The sequence below is a fragment of the Theropithecus gelada genome, chromosome 4, assembly GCF_003255815.1.
Source record: "Theropithecus gelada isolate Dixy chromosome 4, Tgel_1.0, whole genome shotgun sequence".
Lineage (NCBI taxonomy): Eukaryota > Metazoa > Chordata > Mammalia > Primates > Cercopithecidae > Theropithecus > Theropithecus gelada.
Window position 1 is genome coordinate 3,689,469 of NC_037671.1, and position 18,765 is coordinate 3,708,233.

Below are 18,765 nucleotides of genomic sequence, written 5' to 3' on the forward strand. Positions count from 1 at the left end.
GCAATTAAGTCAACGAGACCTCTGAAGAGAGTGTAAGGATTTAGAGTGCAGAACATGGTGCCTTCTGGAACAATAAAGGTTACAAATTGATCCACTGAATAGTTCCCATCACATCGGTAGTTGGTAAGTGGTCTTTTAAATTTCCATCCATTAGCCATAGATCGGTTGGTGGTGGTCTTGCTCTGGTACTTGAACTTGTTTCATAAATGCTGACTTTAACAGCTTATCTTTTCTTCTCCTTTTGATCATAACCATAAATGTTCTAGAATGAATAAGCTAGTAGAAAACAGTCTATTGATGATTTGACAGGAAAACCAACTTAAAATATATATATTTTTAGCCAGAATATGTTTTTCTCTTATCACTAGTTGCAGGAAGGTTCCAGGTTTCATTGTGTGCTTTCATGTGCAGACCTGGCAAGGTTTTTATCAGCGTTAATCCTGGTGAACAGATCAATGACTTCCTGGATACTAATATCCTTTTTTAGATTAATACTTTGAATGTATGAACCTGTTTTATCAGATAACTTGAACAATCAATCTCTTTGTGTGTTAATTGCTATTGAGGGTTAATGTTATTTATAAAATGAAATCAATATAATCTCTATTGCTTATTAACTGAGATGTTCTGGGCTCAACTCTGTTTTATTTTCCAGTTAAGTTCTATTATTTTTCCTTATTGGCCCTTGAAAACTAGCTGTGGAAACAAACTTAATGGTTCTGAAAATGTCAGAGTCAACAAAATGCCCTAATGGAAAACCCTATAATATATGAATATAAAAAAGGAATGCAGTGTTTAATCGCTGGAAATTACAACATAGTTTATTATTATACACCTATCTCTTATTCATTTTTAAAGGTGCATGACTTCAGATCTACGAGTGAGATAAACGCTTTCTCTCAGTGGTTTATTTCCTTCTCAGTGGTGCTCACGGTGCTGCAGAAAGGCAGCTGCCCCGTGGTGGGAAGGTCCACTCCTTAAAGCCCTCCCTGCTTTAAGCTGCCTGGCCAGTGTCTGCTTTAGGTCCAGCTTGGTGCATCCCTTTGGGCCGTGTGGTGGGCTGAGGAATGGCTCCCAGGGGTGCCCACATCCTATCCCTGGAATCTGTGGCTATGTCACTTTACACGGCAAAGGAGACTTTGCAGATGTGATTAAGTTAAATAGACTGAGGTGGGGGGTGATCTTGGATTGTCTGGGTGGGGCCCATGTAATCACAGGGTCCTTGTGAGAGGAAGACAGGAAGGCTAAAGAGAGAAGGAGACGTGACAGTGAAAGCCGACTGAAGCAGATGACAGGACAGTGTGTCCAAGGAGTGCGGGCAGCCCTGGAGTCCGGGAAAGGCAGGGGCAATGATCCTCCAGAGGAGTGTCCAGCATGAGCCAGCTCTGCCTACACCTGGGTCTTAAACCAGTCAGACCCATTTTGGATGTCCCGCCTCCAGGACTGTTGGGCGGTAGATCTGTGATGCCTGAAGCCGCCTGGTCTGTAGTGATGGCTGCACAGGCAACAGGAAACCAACACAGGGCCAGGGTGCTCTTGAGGGAGTGTGGTTCTGGGCTGAGCACTGGAGCCGGGCAAGGAAGAAACTCCTGGACATGAAGGAGTCACCTCTGGGGTGCCTTGGAAGGCATACTCACCTGGGAAGGACTAAGGGTTTCCTTGTAAGAGCGCTTTTAGTAACCCAACTCACAGCTTCTGAAGCTCAGGCCTGAGGAGCCCTGTCTAGGTCTGCACCCACTGAACACCTCTGGAGCTTGCCTTCCCTTAGGGTCCTCCTGGAAAGCCTTCCATTAATAACAGGCAAATAGGATGGAATTTTAGAACTGGGTTTACCTGGTCTCCAGCTATGTTTGCTTGGTCTCTTCCAGGAATGTGTTTCAGCCTTTAGCAGAATTTTAAACAAGTAGATACGAAGAACTCCGATTTTATGAAGTTTTTTCTACCTGCCCACAATTTTTACCTTTCTCAGTTAATAACTTTGTTTTTGTCTCTAGGCCAATAAAATTCATATTTTCGAGGAAGAGGAACACCTATTACTCCATCCAGCAGTCACTGTGTGAAGCCGACAAACAGTCGAGGTGTTTCTGTTTGTGCACTAAGACTTCTCCATCAAAAAGTCCTCAGGGAGAAAACTTTCCGGACCATTTTATCAAAAAGATAATCAATGCTGGGCACGGTGTTTCACGCCTGTAATCCCAGCACTTTGGGAGCTGAGGTGGGCGGATCATGAGGTCAAGAGATCAAGGCCATCCTGGCCAACATGGTGAAACCCCGTCTCTACTAAAAATACAAAATTAGCTGGACCTGCTGGTGGCGCCTGTAGTCCCAACTACTCAGGAGGCTGAGGCAGGAGAATCGCTTGAGCCCGAGAGGTGGAGGTTGCAGTGAGCCAAGATCGCGCCACTGCACTCCAGCCTGGTGAGAGTGAGACTCCGTCTCTCTATATATATTCAAAACACAGCAAGGTTCAGGCCTCATGAGCAGGGTAAAAGGGTGGCCGAGGCTGGCGTTCAGCTCATGCCCCTCTGTGCCACAGTTAGTGGTCTTCCTTGGTGGAAGGGTCAATGTTGTGAAGAGGGACTGCCTCCAACCTCAGCTGGGCCGTCTCTTCCCAGCACCACCATGGGGTCATGTTTCCATCCGTGGGCTTATTACCATATTAAATAGATGTAGAGGGTTCAATGAGTGTGTGCAAGTCTTGGCTGCACTGTGAACCAGGCGTGAGACCTTGGATGGGTTGCCTAAACTTTCTAAGGAACTTAAGCAGTAGGAACTCAAAAATGACAGGCATTGCTATCATTTTGGCAAGCTACAGATTCATTCAGCCATTTAGAAAAAAATTAAGTTGAAGCCTTCAATTGCCAGAAAATAGCTCACAAAAGGATGCTTGTTCGTTACAGTCTGTCATCGTAATAAACCTTTTCTAAGTTTTCCCAAGAACAGTCGGTTCTATTGCTATACCCAGCTCACAGCTCTAAGAGGCTTAGAAAAGTCAGATGATTTATCCAAAGTCATACACCTAGTTGGTGGCACAGCCAAGAATCGAACGCAGGCAGCAAGACTCCTGCATGAATGCTTTGCCCACCTGCCTATACTGTGCAGAGCAGGAACAGCACCTCATTACAGCAGACACTGAATCAATTTGTTAGTTTTACAGATACGAAGCAGTTGGCACTAGAGGACCCCCTGTGCTGGTGACATGCGTCTTCCTAACCAAACTCTGCCTGAAACCTGGTTTCATGTCTTCCTCCAAAGGAATACATAATTATAAGTGTCAATAAACTGCACACCTTTCTTAAGACAAATCCATTGCTGTATTTTTCAAGTCAATCTAAAAAAGAAAACGGAAGGAGGGCAGATGCAGTTCTTCAGTCACTGCTGCGTTTAACCTGCCCCCTTCAGCCCATCCTGTGACTTTTTTTTTTTTTTTAAATACAAAAGACAACTGCTGTCTTATGCTTCTGTGGTCATTGGGCTGGAGGAATTGCACAGAAGGTGAGGGGCTGAGAAGGAGAGGCCCTCACTGCTGTCCTCTCTTTGAATGGCAGGCTTAGTGAAGTGCAAATCCGATGCCCCCCCAGAGTACCTGTCCTTAGGAAATACCAACTTGCTTTCAGGTCATGGCCCCTAGAAATCAGCGCCTGCTGTCCAGATAACCGAAGGATCAGGAGATATCTGCATATGACCTCCCCAGGCTTCCTGTGAGACATCAACATACGATTGTATGAAACGCGACAGACAGGACGTGGGAACTGCATCGTCTGTCTGGAACCTCTACACTGGGCAAACGTAGCTAACAAGAACGATAAATTAGGTATAGATGATGACGAAATCAATTGTTCTGACTGAATTTTTCAGGTTAGTTTGACTTTGCATTTTGGTAAATAGCTTGGTGTGTACTTTTTTTTAGTATAAAAATGAAAACAACTTTCTAAAGCCTATTAGACCTATTAATTAATTAATAGTAAATGATGACTTTGTACCAGGCAGTATGTGCGATACGTTGTGTGTGCCACCTCATTCAATCATTCCGACTATTCCATGGCATAGATGTTACTTCTAGTTTTGGACTGGAAAGCTCCGGGTCAGGTCACACTGAAGCTGAAGGTTATGCAATTGGTAAATAACAGAGGTGGGATCTGAACCTGAGTTCAGTGCCTCTTGCCAAAGAGTCGCTTTGTTTTCTGAAATCCTGAGGGCTGGGGTTTCTGAGCCCAAACCCATAATTTCTTCTGTTTACTTGCTCTTTGAAATGCCAGCGGGTTGCATCATTGGTTGGAGTTTTTCTTTTAGATCCAGTGATCCCTAGAAAGATAAGAATTTGAAATGTACTCAAGTGTCCCAAGAGACCCAACCACTCTGCTCATGCTACACGCAGCCTACGACTTTTAGTCGCATGTGCGCTGGATTCAGGACCCATTTTCAGAGCTTCATCTGAAAGACCTTCTATGGGAAACAGATGGGTCGGATGAGTAAGGGCTGAGTCAGCCTCACAGAGCCTGAATCTCTGGTTCCAAGGAGTCTAAAACCCACTAAGCCATCCCCTCCGGTGAAGAGATTAGACGCCAGATGGGAACACAACTTGCCCTTTTCTGGTCCAGAGGCCGAAGTGTTCCTCATTAGAACACTGCTGTACTTAATGGAGGCCTAGAAATCAAATCCTTCCAATATACTGTTTAATATGGCTAAGCACAAGCAAGGGGCAAGCTTGTCCAACTCTTTTCCAAAGGTCAAGTTTTTCTCATGTATAATTCAGTTTTATCATAGTCTTCAGTGTTTGTCCAGTTGGTATTGTGGTGTCTAGCATTTCTCAAGCCTGTATTTTAACACACGTATCGGAAGAATCTCACTGATATTTACAGTTTAGAAATGACTTTCCACTAAGTTGTAACTATCTAGAAAGTAAATCAAATTGAAGCTTTAAAAGAATATTGCATACAAATCTTTGTGATCAGCTGCTTCCCATCTATTTTTGTATAAAAGACATGTGACAGCAGATGAATTATTTCCATGATTAGAACTTCAATACTATGTTGTATTTCCAAATATGGTCATGTTCTGAAGTAGTAATTAAATAATAAGTCTAAAGGAGATTGAATCACATCTGTCTTTTAAAATCTACTCTGTTTTCCCACAATGAATTTTTAATAAGTGAATCAATAGTTGCAGCAGCGCTATATATTTGCATGTCTGTTTCTGACAGCAGATGGTTGTTCCAGGGTTAATCTAGCAAATACGGCAGCTACTTAGCAGCAGAGCATTACGGTAACTACTGAGCACTTTCCATGTAGTTAATCTAAACTGAGGTGCGGTGTGAGTGTAAAACATGCTAGATTTTGAATGTAAAATATGTCAATATTTTTAAATGCATTGCCTGCTAAAATGATAATATTTTGGATATATTAGGTTAAATAAAATGTATCGTTTAACTTCTATTTTTTTCCTTTTGAAAAATGTGGCTGCTGGAAATTTTAAAATTACACATATAATGGGCATTTTTGCTTTTGTTCTATTTCTATTAAGTAACGCTAATCTAGAGTCTCTACGTAAATAAAATAAATAGACCTTTCTGGTTTTTCAGCTGGCTTAAAAATCAGAGTACTTCTTTTAACCCAGTTGACTCTCTAGTTCAGCACAACCATCACTTGCTACATTGTACCTGGTGATAAAAGCAGTTAATCTATCTCTCGAATATGCTCTTTTACAAAGAGGCAGTGACTTTCTTTGGAAAAGTTTGGCTTAATAAACTTTAATTGATGATAATATTAATAAACAAAAGAAGGATCAGTTCACAATTACAGTTCATAAATAATAAGTAGTAGAAGACTCTGAGAGTGTATTTATACATAAATTCATCTGTACCATAATATACACTGGATGTAACTTAATACTACACTGCAATAATATAAAACTACATGATTATATATCTGTCTTGGTGCTTGCCTTCTTAGCTACTGGTAAATTGGCAGAGGTTTAAAATATAAAATTAGCTTCTTAACAGCTAGGCATAATTAGTTTTGAAATTCTTTTATCAAGTCATTAAAACATGAACACACAATGACTCACAAAAATAATTCAATCTTGTTTGTTTATATGCTGGTAGGTATCCCTTTTATTCATCAGTTTTCCAGCTTGGCCTCCACCAGCAGGTGTTCCTTGAACCAAAGAGAAGCTGGTACTTTAATGCCAACGACTCCCTCTGACGGGATTATCCAAGTGTTCCTCTGCCCATCCGGATCCCTGGAGGGCCAACTTAGTGTGTTCACCTGGCCTTGTCCTTCACATAGCATGCTGTTTTCGTTCTAACGCTAATTGTTTGTTTTCATGCTTCTACAGACCGACAAGTAATCTTGCCGGTGACTTTTGTTTGAGTTTTGCCATCATCACGTATCTCTACCCCCACACAACGATCTTCCTTAACTTCTTCATTAAAGACAAACGTGCAAGGGGTGTTGTGTCCTCCCAGACAGCACGAAATCCAACCAGAAGAAGAAGAGGGGAAAGGTAGACCAGGTTCGTAAACATGATTAGTTAAATAATCAGTATCAAGTGTAAAACATCCAGCGGTGGTCTCTTAAAGAGTGGTTTAATGAAATGACATGCTTTAATGATGAAAACAACCATAAATGCTCTATTAAACAGTAGCTATTTTCATTACAGACTAGAAACATGATGGCAATGAATTCGGTTTATTTACACACTTAGATTTTTTTTGGCTCATTAGAAAAGTCATGTTTGAAGTAGCAGGAATATCGTACATGTGGTTTATATGCCAAAGTGGTTGCCTGAGAGGATGCAGTGTTTGTAAGGTCAGCACGATTTAGTTGACCACGTTGTATTTCGCTCTGTTTCCACTGAAAAGAGGCAGCCACAGTTACATGACTTCTGTAGATACGGAATCAATGATGATGGTGTTCTAAGAAGGCCATTGGCCTGGTGTCAAGCCCTCTGGAAGTGTTCCACTGGCCTGTAGCCCCAGCAGTTTCACTGAAATCCTGCAGCTCAAGGAAAGGCATCTGGATTCATTTTGGGAAGGAAAAAGCAACAACTTTTACTGAGTGATCTCGGCAAGGGTTTGTCCTCCTCTGGCCCCCGTCAGGTCGGACATGTAAGGCTTGGAGCTCTGGGCTTTAACTCTCTCACCTGGCTGGGGATTTCCCCTTTCTCTCCCTCCCCTATTTGCCTCGTCCAGCTTGCAGGACCCTTTGTACCTCCCCGGGGAGGAGCTGCCCATGGAGCTGGACTGGGCAGGAAGAGAAAGTACCTGCACCTTTGCAGGGCCCACAGCACAGGCTCTGCCACTCCCTGACCTAGTGTCAGAGTCCCTGGGCCAGGGGCCCCCTGGGCCGTGCCAGCAATGCCTGGACTTCCCAGGGAACTTCTTTCACAGGCTGGCAGGAGTGCTCCAGACACAACTGGACGTTCCAGCTGAGAGTATCCGGGTTGGCATGGTTTATTTAGGGAGAGAGAGGCTTAGGAGACATGCTATGATATTCAGCTCTGACACATTTCTTTGTCCCTTTTCAAACTCTTTGCCGCACGTATTTGGAGTCCCAGCCAGCACATTACGTACCCACCTTCTTCCCCAAGCCACCCCTCTCCTGTGCCTCCACTTTCAGACACGACACCATCACTTTTCATTTTCACCGCAGGGCTAGCTCTGACCCCTTCCTTCCTTGTTTCACCTCCCCATCTTCACATCTAATCAGTTGCTGCAGCTTGCGGATTTTCTTATTTTATTTTATTTTTTTCTGTTTTCTCAGGCCACCACTCACCTGGAACCAGGCCCTCCTTGTGCCAGTCTTGGAAGTTTGTTGCTACGTAGCTACCATATTGGGCAAATTAGCACCAGATCAACCATCTGCTCTCTAAAATAGACACACACATTGTATCACTGTTACCGTTATTAATCCATTTTCCTAAAATTCACTGTGGGAAAGACAAGCAGAGTGAATTGAAGGACATTGATAGGATTACATCTATTTTAAATATATCCTTTAATTAGTACTTCAGACCGTGGCCTCCTCTCATCTCCCTACCTTTCTGTAGGTGTTTCCTTTGTCAGACTGGCCTCCCTGCACGCCATCGACTACATCACACCACGATGCGTGAGCACTGATTTCCCACTGGATAGACTCCAGCCCGACATCCACGATTCTCCAGTGCAGGGGTTCAGTCCTGGCTCTTCCATCTCCCCTGGTGAAGGCAGCACCCCAAACACTCATTCCGCAGTTCCTCCTACACCATGTCCCCTGGTGAAATGCCTGCTCCCTGATTTCTCCCCACAGCTCCCTCGTGAGCCGCTGAAGTCTGGCGTTCCCGTGACGCTTCTTGGTTGATGTCAGCTGTCCATGATCTCTTCTTACTCTCACCTCACGGCTCGCAGCGATTAAACCCCTCCTTGGCTAATAGTTAGCTACCTCTTACATTTCTGTCTTGAGAAATCTCAGTACTTCATACACATATTGTTCATTTACTTTTCACTTATGTGCATGTTTCTGCCTGACAAGATTACACATTCTAGAAGAATTCCTTGAGGCTCACAGATTCAGGGCTTTTTGTTTCAAACAGTCAAGGCTCTCCCCCTCTGAGTGTTTACTTGGCGTCCCTCTCATGCTCTTGCTTGTGATACTTAATTTGTTTTGTTTCTTGTTTGGACACCAGTGATAGTTTGTTTAATAAATAGATTATTTGTGTATTATTCCAGTAAAGTAGTAAAATTTCTTCTAGTGTTTTGTTTTCTGTGTAAAAGGTTTTAATTTAAATTTATTTTTCATTAGCTATTTGTTTTGGCTCCATTATTCCGACGGCTTCCAAAACAGAGTGCATCCCATTCCTGGTAAGGGTGTGGTGTTCCTGAGCATCTTGAAGCAATTCTGTTTGTAATCCTGGGAGTAGTAACTGGGAAAGGTGGATTGTTCTATGGACACAGAGAGGAGGAGGAGAAGATGGAAAAGGAGGGACCCTAGGAGGACCGGCACCTAGGGTGGAGAAGAAGGGCCAGTTTTGAACAGCAAGGCAGCCCTCGGGGACAGACAGGCCACATGTGGGTTTGACTGTTTAATGAGAAGTGTGTGCCTCCCCTCCATCTGCACATCAGGAATCTTCAGTAGAGCTCACACTGGTTCCTGACGGTCTCATAAGAATGGGCTGTCTGGGGGAACTCAAAGGGATGTTGACTTTCGCATCTGGGTCAACAAAGTTCAGAGGCAAGGGAGGCTCTCCTGGCCCCCCGGGCTCATCTAAGTAAGGCCTCTCAGTGTCGACAGCCACCAGAGAGCTCTCTCGTCTTCAGATGAGTGACGCAAAATCAACTCACATTTATGGGGCTCCTCACAACTTACAGAGGAACGTCATCCTAACGGAAACTCTGTGTGGCAAGTGGGGAGGACTTTGTTAATTCCACATTACAGACTTAAACACGGAGCTTCAGAAAAGTTGTGTCATATGCCAGTGAGCAAAGAATTCAAAGCCATGGTCTGCTCTTTTAAAACCAACAAACAACAAACAACAAACAACAACTAGGACCTTCTAGTAGCGTCCACTCTTTCGCCTTCTCCCCGTGCTAGCTGGGGTGTGCCTGCAGACTCGTTTCTCTGGAATTCATAGCATTACTCTGTTTGTTGTCAGTTTGCTTTCAGAAGAACAATCACCCTGCTTTTCTCTTGTATGTGAACTTTTAACTTAATGCTTAAAATGTTTGGTAATCTTGTCAACCTCTAGGTTTTAGGATACGTGTCATCAAAATCTGAATGGCACGTCCAGAATTATCCACACATGATAGTTCACATTCTCCCTCTCGTTAAGTCCTGTTCTATAGTCTCTCATTACTTTGTCATTTTCATCATTATTTTTATCTTTCTCCTCAAATACACTTTTTATAAACAATTGTGATTTATTATTATTATTTGCTTTTGAATTCAGTTCCGCTGTACTGGTTTATGGCTTGTTACTTTTCTTCTGTGACTTGCCTTGACGTTATTTGTCCAGCGCTTTCATGCTCACAAGTCCTTCTTGATCATGAGTCTATGATTCCCAGCATCTGTTTCTAGCTCCACCTTGAAATGCATTATTCGATGAAGGTTTTTTTTTTAAATTTTTTCTTCACATGATTTAATTCTTTGGCTAATCACTGTGATTAATTTTTGGTTGAAAATTTCCAGTTGTCTTTTTAAATGGAAGTTATTATTTCTCTCTTAATTTTTCCTCTAGTATGTGAGAGAGGCTCAGGAAATGGATTCTTAGTTATTTTATACTCTCTCATTCAGTGAAATTAATGTGCTTTGAAATTAATGCCATTAAGAATCAATTATTATTTGTAGTAGGGAAAATGTGTAAGAACCCAAATGCCCGACTACTAAGGGAGCTGTTAAATGAATTACTCAAGTCCTTTGAATCAGAGCATGATTTATAAATATAAAAAATTGGAAAGAGTTTAAAAGATAATTGTAAAATTAAATGCAATATAGTCATAAAATCATGTTTTTGAAGAATAGGTTTAATAAAAGTGCACGTTGAGTGAAAAGATTTCAGGACACAAAAATTTACATGCAATTTGATTCCAAGTTCCTTCTATTCTTAATAAATGTGATTAACTTTGTATGAAACAAAGTACTTCTCCTTTTAGATGTACACTTATTTTGCCTAAAATGAGAATTGCAGTTTCATTGTATTCTTCTGCTTTTAGTTTTTAGTATAACAACATAAATGGTACCTATTTTATTGCATTTATTCCAACACAGAGAAGTATATGGAGAAGAGATGCTGTCGGTGCTGTCCTGGAGTACATGCTCTAAGCACACAGACAGCAGGTTAGGCATGGAGGGAGAGGAGGGTAATGTGTGTGATTGATTCACTCATGCTAAAAGGGCCCTGGCTCCCCTGGACTCATCTCCCAGTTAACATTTCACTGATGAGCAGGTGTGCGATCCCAGTAGAAAGAGGGAAGGCATTTAGTTAAAATGAGGTGTTCTAATAAGAACTTAATTCCATGGACCCTTTGATTATGAAGTGTTTCAGAGAAGGGTGTGGAAGGCTTAAGTAGAGATTCGAAAGACTTCTTGCACTTAGATAGTTTCTACCAAAGAGAATTTTGAACAATGAAGCCAATGAAACAGAAACAGATGGCTAAAATTTTCTTTGAAATGTAGACAGATTGAGGAGGAAGAAGTTTGGCAAAAATACATTTGGGATATGGCCAAACTGAAAACATTTGAGAAATGCTATGAAACACTGGAAAAGCATGAAGGTGCCCGAAACACTTGCACTAAGTGTAATGTGATGGGGACACACGAAGAAATGGAGCTTGCACAGACAAGGCCACGTGTTCTGGTCAACCATGGCCACCACAGCTTCATTCTGAGGGAGGACAGACACTGACAGTTTGTGGCTCCACCTCAGTGACTGGAACCACCTGCGTGAAACACCCTATGAGACTGTAACTACCTGTAAGACTGATGCTACCTGTGTGTCTGAAACACTCTGTGAGACTGTAACTACCTGTGTGACTGAACTCTGTGAGACAGCAACTACCTGTGTGGATGAGACACCCTGCGAAACTGTAACTACCCATGCAGCTGAAATACCCTGTGAGGCTGTAACTACCTGTGTAGTGGAAACATCCTGTGAGACTGTAGCTACCCATATTGCTGAAGTGCCCTGTGAGACTGTAGCTACTTGTGTGGCTGAAATGCCCTGTGAGACTATAGCTACCTGTGTGGCTGAAATGCCCTGTGAGACTGTAGCTACCTGTGTGGCTGAAATGCCCAGTGAGACTGTAGCTACCTGTGTGGTGGAAACATCCTGTGAGACTGTAGCTACCCGTGTGGCTGAAATGCCCTGTGAGACTATAGCTACCTGTGTGGCTGAAATGCCCTGTGAGACTGTAGCTACCTGTGTGGTGGAAACATCCTGTGAGACTGTAGCTACCCGTGTGGCTGAAATGCCCTGTGAGACTATAGCTACCTGTGTGGCTGAAATGCCCTGTGAGACTGTAGCTACCTGTGTGGCTGAAATGCCCAGTGAGACTGTAGCTCTACCTGTGTGGCTGAAATGCCCTGTGAGACTGTAGCTACCTGTGTGGCTGAAATGCCCTGTGAGACTATAGCTACCTGTGTGGCTGAAATGCCCTGTGAGACTGTAGCTACCTGTGTGGCTGAAATGCCCAGTGAGACTGTAGCTACCCGTGTGACTGAAATGCCCAGTGAGACTGTAGCTACCTGTGTGACTGAAATGCCCTGTGAGACTGTAGCTACCTGTGTGGCTGAAATGCCCTGTGAGAATGTAGCTACCTGTGTGGCTGAAATGCCCTGTGAGACTGTAGCTACCTGTGCGGTGGAAACATCCTGTGAGACTGTAGCTACCTGTGTGGCTGAAATGCCCTGTGAGACTGTAGCTACCTGTGTGGTGGAAACATCCTGTGAGACTGTAGCTACCTGTGTGGCTGAAATCCCCTGTGAGACTATAGCTACCTGTGTGGCTGAAATGCCCTGTGAGACTGTAGCTACCTGTGTGGTGGAAACATCCTGTGAGACTGTAGCTACCTGTGTGGCTGAAATGCCCTGTGAGACTATAGCTACCTGTGTGGCTGAAATGCCCTGTGAGACTGTAGCTATCTGTGTGGCTGAAATGCCCAGTGAGACTGTAGCTACCCATGTGACTGAAATGCCCAGTGAGACTGTAGCTACCTGTATGACTGAAATGCCCTGTGAGACTGTAGCTACCTGTGTGGTGGAAACATCCTGTGAGACTGTAGCTACCTGTGTGGCTGAAATGCCCTGTGAGACTGTAGCTCTACCTGTGTGGCTGAAATGCCCTGTGAGACTGTAGCTACCTGTGTGGTGGAAACATCCTGTGAGACTGTAGCTATCCGTGTGGCTGAAATGCCCTGTGAGACTTTAGCTACCTGTGTGACTGAAATGCCCTGTGTGACTGTAGCTACCCATGTGGCTGAAATGCCCTGTGAGATTGTAACTACCTGTGTGACTGAAATGCCCTGTGTGACTGTAACTCCCTGTGTGGCTGAAACACCCTGTGTGACTGTAACTATCTCTGTGGCTGAAGCGTGCTGTGCAAATGAAATGTCCTGTGTGACTGAAATGGCCTCTGAAATTGTAATTTCCTGTGTGACTAAAACTATCTGTGCAACTGAAATGGCCTGTATGGTTGTAACTCCCTGTGCCACCATAACTTGCTAGGTCTCCTTTTGCTTGTCTCTAACTTGAAGGCCTTGGAGTAAATGATCTGACATTCTTTAATGGAGGAGTCACCCCACTACCATGTCTCTTTCCCTCTCTGTGTGAGTGTGAAGCATTTAATCTGCTTTTTGTGGAGACCATTCCTGAAAGAAATATTTGCGTGAGAGTTACAAAATCTTTGGTCTCAGACTTGAGTATCCCCCCTTTTTTTTCAGGATCTCACTTTGTCACCCAGGCTGGAGTGGAGTGACATGATCATGGCTCACAGCAGCCTCAACTTCCCAGGTTCAAGTGATTCTCCTTCCTCAGCCCCCTAAGCATCTTGGACTACAGGCATGTGCCACCATGCCTGGCTAATTTTTTTGTATTTTTTTGTAGAGACAGGATTTTATCATGTTGCCCAGGTTGGCCTCAAACTCCTGGGCTCAAGTAATCTGCCTCAGCCTCCCAAAGTGTTGGGATGTTACCCACTTTTCAATGGACCTTTCTTTGGTAACATTTAAGTGAAAAAGTATTAATGCATATTTATGCTAATAATCAGATAAAAAGAAAACAACACCCACAGCTGAAGGGCATGGAAATATAAATTTCTGCTTAGGTTTCCAAGGGGCTGATCCTTGTGAGGAGATTGGAAAGTCTGAGTTGGGGCATTTGATTCCAGGAGGAGAAGGAAAACCCAGGAGAGCTTATTAAATGCGCCATTTCAAACAAAGTAATGACAAAATGACCTTCAGGCAAAGAAGAAAACACTGAAACACAATGAAAGGAGAAGAGCCCTATGGTTCACAAATTATTTTTTAATTTTTAAATTGAGGATATTTCCCCAAAGTATATCAGACTTTGGAATATTGGCTGGGGGGCGGTTGGAGAAGACAAAACTACAAACAAGAAAGAGAAGTTTCAGGGTCAGCCGGCATGAATTCTGCTCTCCAAACCTGACTAACTCGTGGAAAAGGGACAGAAGCACACGGGCACACGGAGACGGTCAAAATGGGAAGGAGAAAGGGTCAGAGAAGCCAAGTTGTGGGAGCTGGGAGGTCAGTGGAGATGCCACAGGCTTCGTGGTCCTGAGACAAGTACACCTGGTACGGCAATGGCTACCCGAGAGGTGGGGAAAGCCAGCAGCACTAGAGTGTCCTGGAGGAAGGATGAAGGGAGGGTGGCTGATGTAAGGAGGTTTGCGGAAGCAAAATCTGAGAGCAGGTAAATCCCTCGGTACCGCAGCCACCTCCACACGCCTGCCTCCCTGCTAGTGGGGCTGAACTCCGGAGGCTTTTTCTCTCAGCAGAGTCCCTGGAACACGGCTCTAGGCATAGTTGTATTATACTCAAAGCAAGGGGCCTCACTGAGTGTATGGTTTAAAATATTCCTGTAATTTAGTGAGGAGCATGTGTCAAAACTCATTTCAAACTTTCTCTAAGGAAAGAAACCTGAGACAAGCCTACGGAAGTACTAACCCGTGCTAGGAACATTTTAATGAAAAAGGCTAAATGAGATCTGTCTCTCTCAGCCTGACTATATGGTAAAGAACGTCTTGTTAGAAATCATTAATCCTGCTGACAGACTGAGGGGTGAAAAGCCAGTGTCCTGGAAGAGATCTCAACTGCATTAAACTTTATCAGCTAACTGCTTAAACATTTGATCAGGAATTAACATTTCTTCTAAGAGGGAGGTTGCAAATTATACCACATGAAAAGTTCTGTCCTAGACCAGGTTTGATTTTTCCGTGGGAAACCTGGCCAGCTAACCAGTTCAAGAGGTACTGAGGCAACAGGCAGGGCTTGACTCTGGAGCCAGGGCTCAGACGGGGGACCGAATGAGGACTTGCTAAACCAGGGATGGAGTGGAAGCTGCTTCCCGTAAGACAGGCCCAACAGCGTGCCAAGTCAGTTTACCATCGCCATGGCAATACCCAGGAGTTACTGTCCCTTTCCATGCAATGACCCAATGACTCAAAAGTTACTACCCCTTCCCTAGGACTTTCTGCATAAACCGCCTCTTAACTCACATGTTATTAAAAGTGGGTATAAATGTGATTGCCAGACTGCCCCGAGCTGCTCCTCTGTGCCTACGGGGTAGCCCTGCCCTGCAGGAGCAGTCACAGAGCATGACGCACACTGCTGCCTCAGTAAAGCTCTTTTCTTGTACCTCTGGCTTGCCTTTGAATTCCTTCCTGGACAAAGCCAAGGACCCTTGCAGGCTGAGCCCCACGACAGGGCTCACCTGCTCTGCATCAGTACAACCAGAAAATTGCCATTGGAGTTTTCCTGAAAGCAGATAAGATATTGGATTGAAGAAACCACAACAAGATGCTAAAGACATTTTTGCAGAATCAAAGCATGATCTCGATAAATAAAAACAAGGTAGGAGAAATGAGAAAAAATAAAGTCATGAAGAGAGCTCTGGGAAGATGGCAGAGGGGGAAGCACCAGGAATCCATCTCCCCACCTAGACAACTGTTGCCCTGGCGGGATCTGTCTGATGTAGCTGTTTTGGAACCCTGGAGTCTACTCAAAGGCTTTCAACTTCCAGAGAAGACTTGGATGTTCAGCTCTCAGCTTGGCAGCCACCCCCACCTTACCCTTCAATCGCAGAGCTGCCAGCCACGCATGAATCCCAGTCAAAATGTGGGACATGTAATTTTTAAAACATTTTTCTCTCTCTTTCTTTTCATCTCTTCATCATTTGCTCTACTTTTGGCACATGTTGCACTACCAGATTTTATTTTTTAAGCTTTCTATTACTTTTTAAGAGAGTTCTTTCCTGCAGCTCATCCTTCTGTTCCCACACGCCCACTCCCAGGACACTGGAGCCGTGAGACTCAGCCTGCTGCTCTCTGATCACTATAGCTCTGCAGGACTCATGGCTAGGTCAGCCTCTACAGAGGAAAGTGCTGACTACTTGGTCTTTTCTGAGTATTCAAAGCCTCTCTCTGTTCTTATCCTTATAATTTTAAAGAATGAATTTATTTATTTATTTATTTATTTATTTATTTATTTATTTATTGAGACAGAGTCTCGCTCTGTCGCCCAGGCTGGAGTGCAGTGGTGCATGGTCTCTGCTCACTGCAAGCTCCATCTCCCAGGTTCACGCCATTCTCCTGCCTCAGCCTCCCAAGTAGCTGAGACTACAGGTGCCCGCCCCCACGCCTGGCTAGTTTTTTTTTTTTTTGGTTTTTTTTTTTTTGTATTTTTAGTAGAGACGAGGTTTCACCGTGTTAGCCAGTATGGTCTCGATCTCCTGCCTCGGCCTCTCAACGTGCTGGGATTACAGGCGTGAGCCCCCGCACCCAGCTGAATTTAATTTTTATTCCTTTTATTGATGCTATGATACATCATCCAATAAAAAGCCCAAAGGAACAAATATGCAAAGAGTGTGCATCCAGTGCACAACTTCCCCAGCCACACTGTTCCTCTGTCCACAAGGCACAGAGTCTTTCCGGAATATTCCATCTATACGTAAACAACGTGGCTGTATCCTGATAGCTTTGCGTTTTCATCTTCACTGCTGCCTACAGGGATCAGGGAGACCTCGCCCACATGAGGCATCTCATGTCTGTGTAGCCACTCAGATTACGAACATGTTTTGTGCTTCCCTTTGGTTTCAGTCATTTGCCATCATCTTTGTGAACCTCACCAATAAAACAATAAAACAGAAGGTGCTTTTGACTTCTGCCATGTCTGGTTGTTCAGCTGCAGGGTGGCCATTGATACAGAGCCCTGCACATTCCACAACCTCAGATATTAGAACTATTCCCATCGGTCTTGCGTGCCCTTCATTCTTGCTGGTCAGCAGTCATTTCCGGGTCCCCGTTAACCATCCTTCTGGAAACTTCTTTACTGTACTGTTGGTTATCCTGTTGCCTGAGTCCCATGTATTTATTTTTGTTCATTTATTGACCTTATTTGGTGGAACCTGTTTCCATTACCTGAAGAAAGTGTCTGAAAACATGCTTTTCTTCTACCTTCCTCCTCAATAGATAGTTTGGCTGGGAATAGAATTTTAGATTAAAAAACAGTTTTCCTTTGGAACTTTGAAAGTATTGTTTCTTTGCAATCTACCTCCCAATGTTGTTGCTGGGAAAAAAAGAAAGCTAAATTCTAATTCCCGTCCCTTTCTTGCGACCTGTGGATGCTGTCGCTGCTGTTGTTTTCTTTTCTTTCAGAAAGCTTGTAGGATCTTACTTCATCCTCATCATTTTGAAATGTCAGTGATTTGGGTTGATATGAAACTATTCTCATTGATTGTTTTGGGCATAGTTTGGGCTTCAATCTAGAAACTCATGTACTTCAGTTCTAGGGAATTATTAAAAATTCTTATTAAAATTCTTACACTGATGTTTTCTCTTCTCTATTTCCTCAATTTCTTTTTGGAAATCAGGACATTTATTAAGAATGTGAAGTAAGGATGGATGTGAGTGAAAAGTATCCAATAAAACTCCACTACAAGCATATAGCTTTTGGACATTTTTCCATGTATAGGTAAATATTTATTTTCCAGAATGAGATTATAAAAAAAATTCTTTTTGTGATTGTCTTTCTTAGCTTGTGAGTATATGCTCAACTTTACTGGGGAATATTTTAATGCTAATACAAACATGCCATTATCATTAGAAAATGTTCATTATATTCTGATATATTATCATACAGTGAAAACTTCTAAAGGTGACTTCATTCAATAACAATTTTTTCCCAGTTAGAAACTTCATGGACAAAACAAGTCAGATAAGTCGTAAATGAGGGACACGTATAAAAATAATTTATAAACAATCACACAATGCTCAAGGGGTAAACATATCCCAAACTAAGTGCTGAACAGTTCAATGTAGGGATGGTGATATACAGAAAGGTCATATTTTCACTTCTAATTGGCCTTATATGGAAGTAGGTGTTTGAAATTGAAAAACACAATAATACATATGGCACAGGTTCTGGAAAAGAAGCAGCAAACAGAAACATTTGACTTCTATTTAGGAAAGCATGTTCCAGAAATTATGTCCTCCAAAGTAGTAAGAAATTATGTGTTCATGAGTCCAAACTGGGCTACTTCTGTAGGTGCTAAGTAAATGCTTGTTAAAAGAAATTCTTAAAAAAGAAATGTAGATGAGTTTGCTGGGGCTGCTGCCACAAATACCATTGTCTGAGTGGCTTAAACAATAGGAATTTCTTTTCTCACCATTCTGAAAGATAGATGTCTGAGATCCAGGTGTGGGCAGGGTTGGTTTCTCCGGAGGTCTCTCTCCTTGGCTTGTGGATGGCGTCTTCTCCCTGTGTCCTTGCGTGGTCTTCCCTCTGTGCTTGTCTGTGTCCTCTTCTCCTCTTCTGATGAGGACACCAGGCGTACTGGATCAGGGTCCACCCTAATGATCTCATTTTAACTTAATTACCTCTCAAAAGGCATTCACATTCTGAAGCACAGGACGTTAGGACTTCAACATAGGAATTTTGAGGGATGCAATTCACCTCATGACACAATGAATGAATTATGAAACCGTGAGAAAAGTCAGAGGGGGAAGAAAACTCCTAGAAAGCTATTAACAAACTGAGCATTTCTTATACAAATGATTTTG

At 43.2% G+C, this 18,765-nt stretch overlaps 1 long non-coding RNA gene across 1 annotated transcript in view; it reads right to left on the bottom strand.

Annotated features, from left to right (window-relative positions):
• Positions 1-6,673: 6,673 nt before the first annotated feature.
• LOC112623218 overlaps positions 6,674-18,765 on the bottom strand; it is a 152,272-nt gene continuing 140,180 nt past the window's right edge. The window contains exons 4-5 of the long non-coding RNA XR_003119105.1: positions 7,776-7,929; positions 6,674-6,995 (exon numbers count right to left, since the gene is read on the bottom strand). This is a non-coding gene — a long non-coding RNA (uncharacterized LOC112623218). The remainder of the gene's footprint in view (positions 6,996-7,775; positions 7,930-18,765) is intronic.